A 16,016-nucleotide genomic window follows, 5' to 3' on the forward strand; every position below is an offset into this window, starting at 1 on the left:
GAATTTAAACCAAGCTTTTCTAAGAAAGGTACATCTACATTCATTCAGATTAAGACAAGGCCACAGTGAAGTGAAAGTCACTCATGCGAAGCAACTGTGCCAGGCATGCTCTTTTCTCTATAACTTCTGATTTAATTTGAAAATCTTTATAATCAGCTGATCCTGCACATACTAATGCCCATGCTGTCCTTCTTCCATGAAACTCAGATAGACCAGGGTCAGCACTTACACAGCCCAAATTCTGAATCTTAAATCCAGTATTTCACTATTATTTTCAATCCTTGTTTCCTCATGTGCTAAGTGAGGATAATGGTACTTTCTAATGCCATTATGAGAAAAAAAATTAAATGACATAAACCAAAGCCTCCAGCCCTGCACTTCATGCTAATAGGTTCTCTCTAAAAATTAGCTATGATTAAGTATCAAAAGAAAATTATATTCTATAGTTCTCCTAAGCAACTGATGCCCTAAACTATACTATCTTGCCAGTTTGTTAGGCATTGGGAAAAAAATCGAACCATTCCTGCTTTGGGCAATGAGAGAGTAACAGGATTCATACTCATCTTACCAACCAAAAATTAGGAGTAGACAACATTTATAAAGCTCTTTTCAGTCACTGAACCATAAGCAGTACAGGATTATAGTCCTTAATAAAGAAAAACAACAGGTATGAGCTCTAAGATTGTCCGACTTTCTTTTAAGGGCAATTTCTAGACATATGTGTAGTTGGGGATCCCAAGTAAGGCCACATAGAATCTCAGAGTTAAAACAGCAAAGATCAGCATGTGAGGAGACTGAGGCTAAAACTGCCAGTGCACAACACCAGAAACATGGAGTCACAAATGAAAGCAGTCAGTGAAATACCAATCTATACATAAATGAGATGAAGTCAAGCAAAGAAAAACCTCCAGAGGAAGAACAATTTTTACTGCTGGGCACCAGTGGCTCATGTCTTTAATCCAAGCTACTTAGGAGGCTGAGATCTAAGGATCACAGTTCAAAGCCAGCCAAGGCAGGAAAGTCCATGAGACTCTTACCTCCTATAAACTACCAGAAAACTGGAAGTGGGACTGTGGCTCAAGTGATAGAGTGCTAACCTTGAGATGAAGAGCTGAGGGACAGTGCCCAGGTCCAGAGTTCAAAGTCCTATGACTGACAAAGGAAGGAAGGAAGGAAGGAAGGAAGGAAGGAAGGAAGGAAGGAAGGAAGGAAGGAAGGAAGGAAGGAAGGATTCTTTGGAATTCTAAGTTAGCCTTTCCAGAGTTCACATGGGACTAAGGACCCTGAGTGGAGGGTCAGAGTAGAATGGCCATACTGAACATATGGACATTTGGTACAGACCTCAGAAAAGACACAACTTTACTGTTAAAAGTTTTCATATGGAATACTTAAAGGCCCAAAATAGCAAAAACATTCCTTAGCAGGAAGACAAGCGCTGGAAGAATATTGATACCATACTTCAAGCCATAGTAATAAAAGCCATAGTAATAAAAAAAAGCTGCTTAATTGCTTAATACTAGCACAAGAATAGGCCTGAAGACCAATGGATCAGAATAGAAGACCCAGAAATAAGCCCACAAACATATAGCACCTAATATTTGATAAAGAAGCCCAAACCACAGGTTGGAAAAAAGACAACCTCTTCAACAAATGGTGCTGGCAGAATCAGCTTTCTACATGCAGAAAACTGCAGCTAGATACCCATATTTCACCTGGTACCAGAATCAATTCTAAATGGATCAAAGACCTTAATGTAAGGCCAGATACTGTGAAAATATTACAGGAAGAAGTAAGGGAAACCTTAAGCTTTCTAGGCACAGAGTGATCCAGAATCACAACAAATCAGAGAAAGACTAGATACATGGGTTTATATCAAATTGAAGAGATGCCTAGCAAAGGACATAGCTAGCAAGATAAATAGAAACCCTACAGAATGGGAGAAAATCTTCAATAGTTATACATCAGACAAGGGTCTCATATTCAAAATATACTTAGAACTCAAAAAAATTATACCCCTCCAAATAAACCCTCAAAAACACAACAACCCAATCGATAAATGGGCTAAAGACCCAAAGAGAGATTCTACAGAGGAAGCAAAAAGAATGACAACTAGACATATGAAGAAATGTTCGACATCTCTGGCCATAGGAAATGCAAATCAAAACATAAAGATTCCTCCTCACTCCAGTCAGAGTGGCCATTAACAAAAACTGGTGAGGATGTGGCCCAAAGGGAACCCTATTACACTGTTGAGGGGAATGTAAATTTGTTCAACCACCCTGGAAAGCTGTATGGAGGTTCCTTAAAAGACTAAGCATAGAGCTTCTCTGTGACCCAGCAATTCCATTCTTAGGCATTTATTCAATGGACAAGGCCAAACTAAAACCACCCAGCAAGACCATATTTTTTGCAACATTGTTGACCATAGCCAAGATATGGAATCAACCATGATGTCCCTCAGTTGATAAATGGATCAAGAAATGTGGTACATTTGTACAATGGAATTCTACTCATCCATCAGAAAGAATGATGCACCATTTGTAAGGAAATGGAAAGACTTGGAAAATATATTAAGCCAGAACCAAAGAAACATAGGCCACATGGTTTCCCTCATTTGTGGTAACTAGAATGTGCCATAAATCTACAAATAAACACACAGAATGACCAAAACAAATAAATGAAACTGGGACATGATAAATTATATAAGACCCTTATCATTAACATACAGAGACCACAGGAGGCTAAACAAAGGGGTAGTGGGCAAAGGCTCAATAGCTATGGACACATGATCATATAAAATAATGTTTTATGAAATGAGCTCCATAAAAAAGGAAACAAAAGACACTCTTTAGTTGCCATTGTTGCTGTTTTTGTTCTCTTTTCCTTTTGTATTGCTTGTTACTTTGTTTGCATTTGGGTATGGGAAGGCAAATACAAAGTGAAACAAGGATGAATAAATACAACAGTGATACTCACCAGACACTATGTAGAAAATGAACTGGATGTCTTATGGGTGGGACCGGAGGGCAGGTCAGGAGAGAGCAACAAAAGGGGGAAAATGGTTCAAAAAGAATTGTACTGATTGCATCTAAGTCATGTAACTATAATTTCTCTGTGTATCAAGTACACCAAATAACAAAAAAACAAAAACAAAAACAAAAAAAATAGTCTGATAGCAGGTCTCAAAAAGTATCAGAGATCCACAAGCAGCATAACTGCTCATTCAATAGGTAGTAAGGAACAATATAAACTACAATGTGAAAATTTAATACCTTCTCTCCAATTAATATTGCTAGGTATGCAAAGAAGCAGTTGCACAAACATAAACAAAATTAGTCAATATAAACAGATTCAGGCACGATAGACATGACAGATTGCCAGATGAGCTCATTAAATATGCTCAATTTTCTAAAGAATTCGAAGAAAAGATATAAATGTAATTAGGATAAGAGTAGGAAATATAGGGGCTGGGAAGGTGGCTCAGTGGTAGAGTGCTTGCCTTGCATGTATGAGGCCCTGGGCTCGATTCCTCAGCACCACATAAGCAGAAAAAAAAAAGCTGGAAGTGGCGCTGTGGCTCAAGTGGTAGAGCGCTAGCCTTGAGCTGAAGAGCTGAGGGACAGCGCCCAGACCCAGAGTTCAGGCCCTATGACCACCCCCCCCCCCCACCAAAAGTAGGAAATATAAAAAGGATCAAGTAAAACATAGAAAAAAATGATATAGAAAATTAATGTTTTACCAGACATCATCTGCTAATAAAAAACACAGAATTTAAGCACATAGAGTTAAACAACAACAAAAATAACAAGAACTTCAAAGGAAAATATCAAAGTTCTAAAACATACAGATTCTAATACACATAAAATTGCAATCTGAGTGAAAGGTTTCATAGGATGAAAAATATTCTTAAAGGGGCTGGGAAGGTGGCTCAGTGGTAGAGTGCTTGCCTTGCATACGTGAAGCCCTGGGTTCCATTCCTCAGCACCACATAAGCAGAAAAAGTCAGAAGTGATGCTGTGGCTCCAGTGGTAGAGTGCTAGCCTTGAGTGCCCCGGCCCAGAGTTCAGGTCCCACAACAGGAAAAAAACAAAGAAATAATAATTATACAATTTCCAAACTTGATATTGAGCCTATAACTCCAAGAAAACTGTAATCAAGAGAAAAAAAAGAGGACAGAAGGAAGAAAGAAGGAAAGAAGGAAGGAAGGAATGAAGGAAGGAAGAAGGAAGGAAGGAAGAAGGAACGAAGGAAGGAAGAAGGAAGGAAGGAAGGAAGGAAAGAAGGAAGAAGCTACCAAGACTCATTAAAGTTGATTGCTCAGAGATAGATAAAAAAACAAACACTTAAAGTAGCAATAAACAATAGGAATGTTAAAATTTATGGAAGTTTAAAATTCATGGAAGTTTAATTCATAATAGTTAAAAAAAGAACAAAATTTCTAGGTATTTTAATGCAATATATATACATTTAATGCAATGCTATAAAATAGGCTGCATTTTTCACATTTTACAAATGATAATTATGAGGCTCAGAGACATTAAGAGGACATAAGCTTTTCTAGATTTGTCAGGCTTGATGATAATAGCAGTAGAATATACTACTTATTGTCTGTGAGGCATTATTCCAAGGCCCTTTTGGTAGACTTCATTTAATCTCAACAACTCAGTGAAATGGCTTCTATATTATTATTACCAATTTACTCATAAGGAAATTGAGATGTTAAATAATTTGCCAAAAGTTAAGGTGTTAAAAAAATAGAAGGTCCAGAATTTTACATTATTTGACTAGATTCAGAGTGCTAAACCCTTGTACTGTGCTGGATTTCTCCATAAGCCAGCTTCCTGGGCTCTTGGCTTCCCTAAATAGTTGCCATGTGAAAGTCCTGATCATCAGATGTCTGCCTAGCAGCTTCTCCAAAGGAAAGCCAAGCAGAGGTGCCTAAGTCACACCTTACCCCACTTCTTTCTTCCATCAACTTTGGATAGTTCAAGTAACCAGTGAAATAATAAGCCTCAGACTCTAGCTTTTCACTCTTTGGAAAATGTATCTCCCAGTTCACATGCCAGCACACATCTCATCTCAGCCCAAGCTGGGATGACAATTGATTTCTATTTTTCTTAAAAGGTGAGTTTCACACGTCTAGTTGATCTCTACGGGTTGTCTTTTGGGTCTGTTTTTATTTTTGCTTTTTTTTAGAGAAAGAGAGAGAAGAAAATATAAATTGGGAAGTTGTCCAAAATGCTATTATCAATTATTTACACTGCTTCTGTGCAAACACTTTCCCCAGCTTCTACTAAAAGATAAGAAAATGTCTTACCAAATGTTTTACCTGTGGCAAGTTGTCCCTTCTGTTACCTTTGAAGAAGCAAATTGAATAGTGCCAAGAAACGATGTGAACTATGTTTCTGAGGATCACATCCCTTCTTCTGATTCTCCATGGTTGGATGGCAGTGGGTTTTTTGGTAAACATTTTCTTTACTTCCTTTGCCCCTGTGTAAATGAAATTATTTATCTAATTGGTCAGTTAGGAAATAACTCCAGGTCAAATTCTGTCCTTCTTTCATATTGCCTTGAACTGTCCTCAGGGCCAAGGAAAGGAACAAACCTCAAATTTGTGTGTCTATTTCATAGCTGAAAACAGATTTCTCCCCCCTCAGAGGATTTCAAGTTGACTTTAAATTTTAAAATTATATAAACAGAAAAACAGTCTTAGAAGGAATTTCAATTAGGTCTAAGACGTTCCATGGCATCAGTGGTCATGGCAAAGTTAAACAAAAATGTCTTCTTATAAAATGGTGGAGGAAGTGGCGCTGTAGCTCAAGTGGTAGAGTGCTCGCCTTGAGCTGAAGAGCTGAGGGACAGCGCCCAGGCCCAGAGTTCAAGCCCCAAGACCGACAAAAAAAAAAAAAAAAAAAGTTTATAGCAGGTTAAAATGGTGGAGTATTATGGATGCCAAAGTACAGAACAGTGCTAGACATTGGTGTCTCATGTCAGTAATTCTAGCCACTCAGGAGGCTGAGAGCTGAGAATTGCAGTTCAAAGCCAGCCTGGGTAGGAAAGTCTGTGAGACTCTTATCTCCAATTAATCACCAGAAAACTGGAAGTCCAGAGTTCAAAGTGATAGAGGATTAGCCTTGAGCAAAAGAGTTCAGGGACAGAACCCAGAACCCCAGTCCTACCACTGACCAAAAATAACCGCCCCCCCCCCCAAAACCACACCAAAATACAGAACAGAGTTCATGCTACATGAAGGCAACTCAAGCCTAGTAACCCAAGACCCACAGGATAAAAGGGAACAGCAAGATCCAAAGCATCCTTAACTACACCTCACAAAAGCACTCAAATAAGCAAAAGTGCTCTAGCAACTACAGTGACCAACATCTAATTTTCTGAAACTTGGTAGTAGGTAGGAAGATCTCAAGAATCCCTTCCTTAAGAAAGAAGCTACTGCAGAGATAAATACTGTCTCTGACTTGTCTGATAAGTATAGAGTGCCAAAATTAGACTCTTGTGGGAACATTTCTGCTGATGGTGTTAAAGCTCGTGGACTTGGTTCGTGACTTTGGTATGAGTGGTGTCTCCTAACAGGAATGTTTGCAAAGCTAAAATTACTCTCAGAAACCATTAACTTTCTGGTACCATCTTTGCCAACTCTAATTAAGATAAAGCAGAAGGTCCTGGTAAACACTGGGTTTTCTTTCTTATTCAAGTTCTGAACAATTTGAAGTAATATGAGATAGAAAACCAAAATATTGGTAGTGAAAGTTGGAAGCCAAGTGGACTTGGGGCTACTGAATTCTAGAATTCGGAAGGCCCCAGGGTCAAACCAGTGCTGAGGCTAGCTGCCAACTCTGTACCCATGCCTTCGAGGAAAACAGAGAATAAAGGTTTGTTCCTTGCAGGCAGCTCCTTCAAGAGAAGGGTGAATCAGGATAAGCATCCCTAGTTATTCTCCAATGTCAGAGATGGAAAAGCAAGAAGGAAAAAAACAATCCCCCCTCAAGCAAACCATGAGTAGGAAAATAATGATGTTTCTATCTAAGCATGCAAGGAGCATGAACTTTCCCTACATTTTCCTATTTGATATTTCAGGTCAGTCCTAAAAGAATTTTTACTGAAATTGATATTTTTTTCAAAACTTAGTTATTAAGCTTTTTACTCTTCGGTGGTTTTGCACCTTCTATGGTGGGATAGAGTGGTTTAAAGTAAGTTTGTACTAGGAACAGAAAGACCAGAGTAAGAGGTGATCTTTTGCTTCTCTAGCTCATGTCTGACTTCAAATAGCTACACTATTTTCTGTTAACATTTTAATACATATCATTAAAGATTTTCACGTCAGAGGAGATGAAAAACCTATTCTCTCCTATTACCTGACTGGGCAATAGCAAATTTAAATGACCTTCAACTTTAGTAATAAGAACAGGGAAAGAAAGCACTTCACTGTGGCACTTCTCAGCACAGGAAGGGGAATTGCAAACATCTATTCCCTGATGGTCATCTGTGTGTGTGTGTGTGTATATATATATGAAGTCACCTTTCAATAGTAATATATTATTGCAAACCCCCAAGGATCCCTTCTTCAACAATGACCTGTTATCATTAACATTATTTTTTTACAGTGCTTGTTGACTAATCAGATAAATCAAGTTATCAGTGCTTTTAAGATGTATAATTGACAAGAGGTGCTTAACCTCAGTGGATTGCTCCTGTAGGATTATAAAACCAATGATCCTTGCTCCTCTCTTTTGGAATGGCATACCAGGGAAAAAGGAATGATTACCTACGTCCTAGCTGGACACTTCAATTGCTACATGTGACCCCTGCCATAGGCTTTGCTAACCTGATTGGTTGATGCTGAAAAAATTAACTGGTTTGGGTTGCCTAAATTTTACTCCTCAGTGACAATTTTTCCAGGTATTACATATCCATGGAGTTTAGGGAGGATTAATGCATAAAAGTTTGACTTTCAGAAAACATGCCAATTTTCTGAAGTTACAGAAGCCTTTGAAAGGATTCGTCTTAAAACTTTTTTCCTTGCAAGACATCAACTTCTCAGTAAATGTTTATCTTTAATTTTAACCTGAAACTAAGTCTGAGAAATTCCAGTCCACATGGATTTTGTTTTCACAAAACTCATCAAAAAGGCTTACAGAAGACTGCCGCTGATAAAGAAAAAAATGATGATGAAATTGCTACTTCAACTCCAAGAAAGTCTGGAGTACTTTATTTATTATGACCCCATTTACTGACAAATCTCCAGAGTTGGTTGAAATCCAATTTAAATAGATGCAGAAATCTGTATACTTAGAGAGAGAGAGAAAGAGAGAGAAGAGAGAGATAGGATAGAGAGAGAGGCAGAAACAGACAGACAAACAGGAAGAGAGGGAGAGAGGAGATAAGGAAGGAAGGAAGGAAGGAAGGAAGGAAGGAAGGAAGGAAGGAAGGAAGGAAGGAAGGAAGGAAGGAAGAAAGGGAGGGAGGGAGGGAGAGAGAGAGGGAAAAAGGGAGGGAGGGAGTGAGGAGGGAAGGAGGGAGGGAAGGAAAGAAGGAGAAGCTGTAGAAAAGTCTACTATAGAAACCTTCAGACTACTCATAGTAGTCACACAATTATAATAGGGCAGGTCATTTAGCTGAGGTTCTTAGATAAATGTCTAATTTGGTGGAAAATAAGGGCTGACTGTGGACACCAACAACAACCACCTTAACGCTCTACAATCCGTTGATGCCTTCTCTCTTAAATGTATTCTTGCACTAAGGCCAAAGGTATTACTCATCACCATTTTATCTTCTATCTCTGCCTCACCCTGAAAGAAAATCAATCTTACTGGAAAAGAAAAAGTCATGTTTCCAGTCTACTTGCTCCCTTGCAGCTCTCTGGATCTTTTCTTCCCTCTTAGTGACCCATAATTCATGACACAATTCTTTGGTGACAGGTGTGGATATCAGACTGGAGAGAACTCAGTTCTCAGTCAGGCCTTGACTTGCCTGGCTTCAGTGGGCTATGCCATAGAAAGGACACTCGCTGGCACTTGCTCCAAACAAGCATCAGCCTGGAACAATGGGACAACTTAGCCTGCAGCCCCAGAGAGGTCCAAATTCATATTTAAACTCAACTATCATTTCTTTATGGCTGAGTTTTCCTCCAAAGGTTCTATTCTGATTGGGTGACTGTCCCTCTGAAAACCCATCATTGGCTCACTATTCCTGTTCACCTAAATGTAAGTAACTAAGGTTGACTTTGTGTATTAACTTGACTGAAATATGATGTGCCCAGATATTTGACTATACATGATTCTTTGGGAGTTTGACAGAGGGTTTCTGGATGAGATTAACATTTGAATGGATAGACTAAGCAAGGCTGATTGCTTTTCTGGAAGTGTTGAGGCCTCAAAAAAGGAAGTGGAAAAATTAAAAACAAAAAGGGTGAGTAAAAGAGAGGTTTTTCAGCCTATGGGGAGCCTATCTTCAGATGTAGACTTGGACCTGAACTGAAACTGATACCTGATGCTCTCCTGCTTCTCTGCCTTCAGACTCACGTGGGAACTATCCATTTCCCTCCTGGGTCTCCAGCTTACAGATACAGGTTTGGTTGATTCTTCAGCTTCCCAAATCACAGAAGCCGTTCCTAATAAGAAGTCTATCTAAGTCTATGGAGAGTTGCATATGGCCTGTGATGGAACATTTGTATCATCTGCTGGCTCTGTTTCTCTGGAGATCTTTGTCTACAATGAAGACCAGCCCTCACATTCTCCCTTGCAGACTCTGTAGTGAGAAAGTGCATACCTGAGCTTTTCCTCAAGCCTCCTTACCACCATCCCATATGGTGAGTGCATTCCTTTTTTCTAGAGTAGGAGCCCATGCACTTTTCCTATAAATGCCAGTTGGTAACTACTTCTTTAGGTCAAATTCTCTTGGTTGCAACTTTTCCCCTGACCTCTGTGATGCCAAATTCATCACAGAAAACATATCAATGAATGGTTTAGCTACACATCAACAAATCTAGCATATGGGAGGTCAGGGAAAATGTGGGAATGAAGATTCATCTGGGTCTTAGCTGGCCTGTTGCCACTCTAAGCTTTCCTTCATTCAGTCTTCTCCCTCTCTGAAGATACCTTTCTTCTGTCCTTCAAATGAAAAGGCCATTTTTTTTTCTTTTTCCTCTGTTGAACATACTGGGATTGGAACTCAGGGCCTGGTACTTACTCAGCTTGTTTGCTGGAGTGGCACACTATGACTTGAGCCAGGCCTGCAGCCCAGATTTTGGCTTATTTCAAGGATGGAGAATCATGGGTTTTACTGCTAAGCTTATCTTTGCATTGCAGTCCTCCAGATCTCAGCCCTCTGAGCAGCTGCCGTTACAGATGTGTACCAATAGTACTGGCTTCTCTGGATGTTTTTGAGCTATGGTCTCGCATTTTGTCCAAGCCTTTGTGGACTGTGATCCTCCTGTTTTATGCTTCCTGACATAACAGGTGCACAGGACTATATCTAGTTTCTTCTGTTGAGATGAGGTCTCACAATTTTTTTCCCCATAGGCTGCCCTGGAACCAAGATCCTTCTCATCTAAGCCTCCTCTATAGCTGGAATGATAGGCATGAACTGGTGTGCCTAGATATGATTTTTGTGCACTTTTTTTCTGGGCTTGCTATGAACTGCATTTACCCTGATCTCTGCCTCCCAAGCTGCTAAGATGAAGCTCAGCTGAAAAGGCCATTTGTAACAGTTACTTTTCTTGTCCTAGTTAAGGTACTGCTTCTTTTCTTATACCTACTCTGGGTCTCACCCCTGCCCTGTTGACCAATTAATATACCCTGTGGCTTCTCTAGGAGCGCCTCACCATTCTGTACTATAATTGTCTATTTACATGTTTGTAAGTTCTACAGGCAAGGACCAAGTGGGTCTCATTATCATGTTATATCTGTGATGTACATCTAGTAAGCAGTCATTAAGTAGTGGCTATTATTGTTACTTTCATTACAATATAAATGTGTTACTCAGACCATTATGGTGAGCCTGAACACCCAACCATTCTACTATCAGAAAAGTCACACTGGCAGACTCATAAGGGAAGAATTTTCCCAAATCAGAGTTGATTTGGAGTCTGGTGGGAGCAATTTTAACTAGTAAGTAGTTTCAATAACCCACCCACCCCGTATCAGTGGTTCTCAGTCTTTATGATCATGGAACCACCTGGGGGAGTTGTAAAAATTGTTGATGCCCACATTCTCCCTGCAGAAAGTGTCATTTAACTGTGCTGGAGTAAGAACCAGCCACAGGAACTTTCCCATCTCCCCACGTGTCTGAGGTTCTTAGGGTTGTGGCAACAAATTGTCACAAAGAGATGGCTTAGAATAAAAGCAACTTTTCTCCCTCCTGGTTCAGAAATTGGAAAGTTAAGAATTGTTGACAGCACACTCTCTGGAGGTTCTAAGTGTGTATCCTTGCTGACCTTTTCTATGTTCTAGTACCCATCAACATATCTTGGTGTTCCTGGGCTTGTGGCCACATTATCCCCACCTCTACCTCTATCTTCACATCACCTTCTTCTCCATGTGTCTGGTTGTCTCCTCTGTGTCTCTTGTCAGGACACTTGTCACTGGATTGAGGTTCCACTTGGAGAATCCAGCATGGTGTGTTCTCAAGAACTTAATGACATCTGCAAAGAAAGTTTTTACATTTTGACTCTAGACATGAAGATATGGACCTATCTTTGGGGATGAACTACCATCTAATCCAACATAATAGGTAATTGCAAATGGCAGCCATTCCCTAAATTATGTGCATACATCTGTGAATGGATGGCCTGACACATCTACACCAACGTCTGTGTATGACTATCACTTCCTTTGTCAGATGAGGAGGGTTATTTTTGGAGCAGCCCTTGTCCAGCTAGAGTGGGAACAGTGGGCAGTGAATGTGGAAATGCGAGGTGAGTGACACAGAGGAGATGCATAACATATAGTGTAGGGTGGCTGTTGTCCCTCTGTTCTCTAACCTTCTTTTCTCTCTATAGGAATCTGGAAAATTCATATCTTTTATTTTTTCCCTTTATGATCTTTCTTTGACTTAAGTATTCTATCATATACCAGGTTATCTACAGTCTTTACTATTTCATGTTTTGCCAAAGACAACCACGCCCTTCAGTTGGGGTCAGACTTTTAGGCAAAGCCATGGGAAGGTTTTTGTTTCTTTGGTTACCCGAGACATTCATAGTTAGCATATAACAAAGTCTGTTCTTTTTCAGACTAGTTGGATGTGAGAAACAAGATGTGACCTTGGATTTTAGTGGAACCATGGTCGCCTTACACTGGGTCTGAATTCTTTAAAAACTAAAAACAGGAAAGAAATGAAATGAATTCTTATGAAATAAGGGTCCCTTTGTGTCTCTGTTTGCTGTTTAATTTTTTAAGTCAATGTACTTTATCTCTTAACAGAAATAAACTTGGGAATCTAATAGTAATGGTTATGTTTTATAAGGAGGTCATAGGTTGGGATAGAATATTTGGTTTTTACCTTTTGATTTTTCTTCTCTACCCTCTTTTGGGACTGAAACATCATTAGAACTTCCAATAATTGCAGTACAACCAGTACCATCATGCCAGTCCTTCAGGGAGCTCATTGCAGGGAAATGTCTAGTCCTTATTTGAAATAAGATAATAATGTGATTTTGAAAGAGGCAGCATGATTGTGGATTTTTTTTGGCTAACTAAAGGGGGGGAACCCCTGATTTTTACTTTTTAATCTAATTTTTTAGATGAAGGGACTGGAAGGCTGTTGGATACAATTTTAGGTAAGAAACAGTATGGAGAGAAAACCCCTTACTGCATCCTGTCTTCTGGGAGGTGGGCTAATAGGCTTGCCTGTTGGCACCAATTCCCTTCTGCTGTTTTGTTGGGGAGGGGCAGGAATAAAGAAATCATCCCCTCTTGCTTGTTCTGGTCTTATTGTCTCATTCTTATTATAATCTCCAAAATGAAAAAAGAAGACCTTTTTCTGCTGAGTCAAGACATTTTACCATTTGGAGGGGGAAAAATTCCATATTTTGTTTTTCCCTCCCAATTTGAATATGATGATGAGCAATCCTGGTAGACTAATTTAAGGACCTTTTCAGGTGTTCTTTTTTTTATTGAAATGAGAAAATGTAGAAAATGCTAGTACTTATCGGAAATGCAAATGTGGCATTTGTTCAGCTTAATGTGAATAGCCTTGCCCAGGCAACAACAGAAGAGACAATTAGAATGCAATCCTGGTTCCAAAAATTCACCCCTTCTTCCAGTTATTATGACATTCTTATAAAAGAAAGAAAGAAAAGCACAAAAAAGGAATAAATATATGTGGTTTTGCTTCAGAAGGATCAACACAAAAAGTATCATTTTGGTATGAGTTTTATTTTCACTTTAAAAAACTCTGTTATTGTGCAATTGTTGTCTGAACAAAGTAGCAATAAAAGAATTTTATGTTTGCACTGCCTTCATTACAGTGGGGTTTAACAGCAGTGGGACAGGGGTCAACCAATGTGAGGAGCACCAGTGGGTGATACTCTCCACTCGGGACTGAACAGAATAGCCATGGTTATTGCCCATCATTTTTCAATGATTTTATGCCATCACTGGGAGCATGAATAAAATAACTCTGTAGCAGGCAGGCATGTAAATAAATTAAGCATTAAGAACCAGTACATTGTGATCATCTTTCTTTGAGACTATATAAATAATCGCAATCAGTGAAATGGAGGAGAAATTGCATTCAATTGTGGGGACAGTAAGGAGAACATTTCAGCAAATAAGACTGGGGTGTGAGGGGACAGAAGAATGCAATTTTGCTTTGGGGGTTGTTTTCAACCACAAAAATCACACCAGGAACATAATGAATGGGTCATTTGCCTTCCTAAGTGGAAGTATCTATTATTAATGAAGGAACACCATGAATGAACTATTTAGCAATATATTATCATTTCCTTCTTGGAAGCCTTCAACTCTCCTAGGCTTGAGGGCCATAGAAAACACCAAAGCTTTATATCATAAGGCCTCTTTCCACAATGGCCATACTTCAATTACCAAGAAAATTCTTTTAAACGTTAAGACTAATTGGGGTTAGAATAAAGGCCTAATGGAGAGATGTGGATTTGGTTTTTCTTTCTTATGTGAGAAAGCATTTTTAATGTTCATACCTGTAATTCTATCAACTCAAAAAGGCTGAGATCTGAGTATTACAGTTTGAAACCAGCCCAAGAAGGGAAATCCATGAGATTCTCCTATCCAATTAACTACCACAAAGCCAGAAGAGAAGCTTTGGCTCAAGTGGTAGAGCACCAAAGTCTTGAGTGAAAAAGCTAAGAGACAGTGCCAAGTCCCTGAGCTCAAGCCTCAATACCTACCTCAACACCTCAATACCTCATTATCGCGTGCACACGCATACACACATGCACAGTCCCACACCCCCCCACATACACACACACACACTCATTAATGCTTGAACCTCAGTAGTGTAGATGTTTTCAGCATTAAAGAAAAAAAAGCACTCCTAACTTTTCCTGATTTGCAATTGAACAGTGGTAAATTTGGTCTCTGTAGATGTACACTTTGCACACTAAATATCTTCAGTCTATCATCTTGATTCTGGACACGTTAACCAGTTCATTTCTAGAGAAACTTCAAGGCAGAGGTGACAATGTGTCACCATGTCCTGGTTCTGCCAATTAACAGCTAAATACCCGTAGACTAAGTCTATTTAGCTTTCGGAGCCCTTCATCCCTTCTCACAGATAAAAGAGAAACATACTCATACTCATATCATATAAACCTGTAATACAAGGTTTCACACACAGTATTTGTACAATTAACAGATGTGCTGGTCTTACAATTCAGAAAGCCATTCAGTCAATATACTATTCTTGATATGGGCAGGCTGACCTACAGCAAATGTTTATTGAGCTTCTGCTTCACATTTATTTATTTATTTATTATTTCACTCAAACTATCTCAATTCCACTTTTCAGCAGAACAAAATGAAGTACAATGAGTGGATAAACCACTCAGAGACTATGTAACCACTCTCAGTCAGGGCTGGGATTTGAATCCAAGTCTTTGAATTCCATTTGGGGGATCTTCCCCCTCCAATCGGTCTCAGCTGCATGTTCCAGCCAACTTAGGAGGTATGAACTTGAGATATGAGATTGTTGAGCTTATCTATGACTATGTTACACCACTTGGCTCAGGAATCTGTTACCCTAGTCAGAATTCTTTAGACACAGATAAGTGAAAACCCTAAGTATACCAACAAAGGCAAAAAGGAGAACTTATTAGGTGGTTGTTGGCAGAAGGGAATGTAGAGATCCAAACAAGTTTGTTCACTGTCTCCTGACTGTGCTTCAGCTCTCATTGACTTGCCTCCATCACAGTCAGATTCTCTGGCTCTCTTGATTGGTTACAAGGTGGTTGCCAACACTCTTGCGCAAATAGCTTCACAGTGAAAACAAAGATCCTCTCTTCCCAGCAAAAAAAATTCCAAAAATGTCTCATTCAGTCATTTGGGCAGTACATGTCCATCCCTGAGCCAATCACTGTAACCCCAGTAGCTGCCAGAACTGGGTCAGCCCAAACACCATGACAGAAAAGTAGAGGAAGTCTCCAAAAACACTATGTGGAATTACTGAGAGTGAACCAAGTGGTTGTTAGGGGATAGGGCTGAGAATCAGGACTTTGGTCAGAAAGCTATGTGACTCCGCATCTATCAAGGTCTTATTTTTAAAATTTCCAAAGTACTTATTTATCATTTATGTGGTACCAAGGAATCAAACCCAGGACCTCCTGCATGCTAGGCAAGCACTCTACCACAAGCCACATTCCATGCCCCATAATTATCAAGGTCTTTTAACAAGAACTTTGATGTTGAACAGACTGGATGACTTCTTGTTTTCCCAATTTTATCTCTGTGGTTTTGAGCAGTATATATTAAAATCTAGCCATGCCTCAATTTCCCCATGTGTAAAATGGCACAACTCAGAGTTTAGAGAAA

Source organism: Dipodomys spectabilis, unplaced genomic scaffold (genome assembly GCF_019054845.1).
Source record: "Dipodomys spectabilis isolate Male_0828 unplaced genomic scaffold, ASM1905484v1 ptg000163l, whole genome shotgun sequence".
Classification (NCBI taxonomy): Eukaryota; Metazoa; Chordata; class Mammalia; order Rodentia; family Heteromyidae; genus Dipodomys; species Dipodomys spectabilis.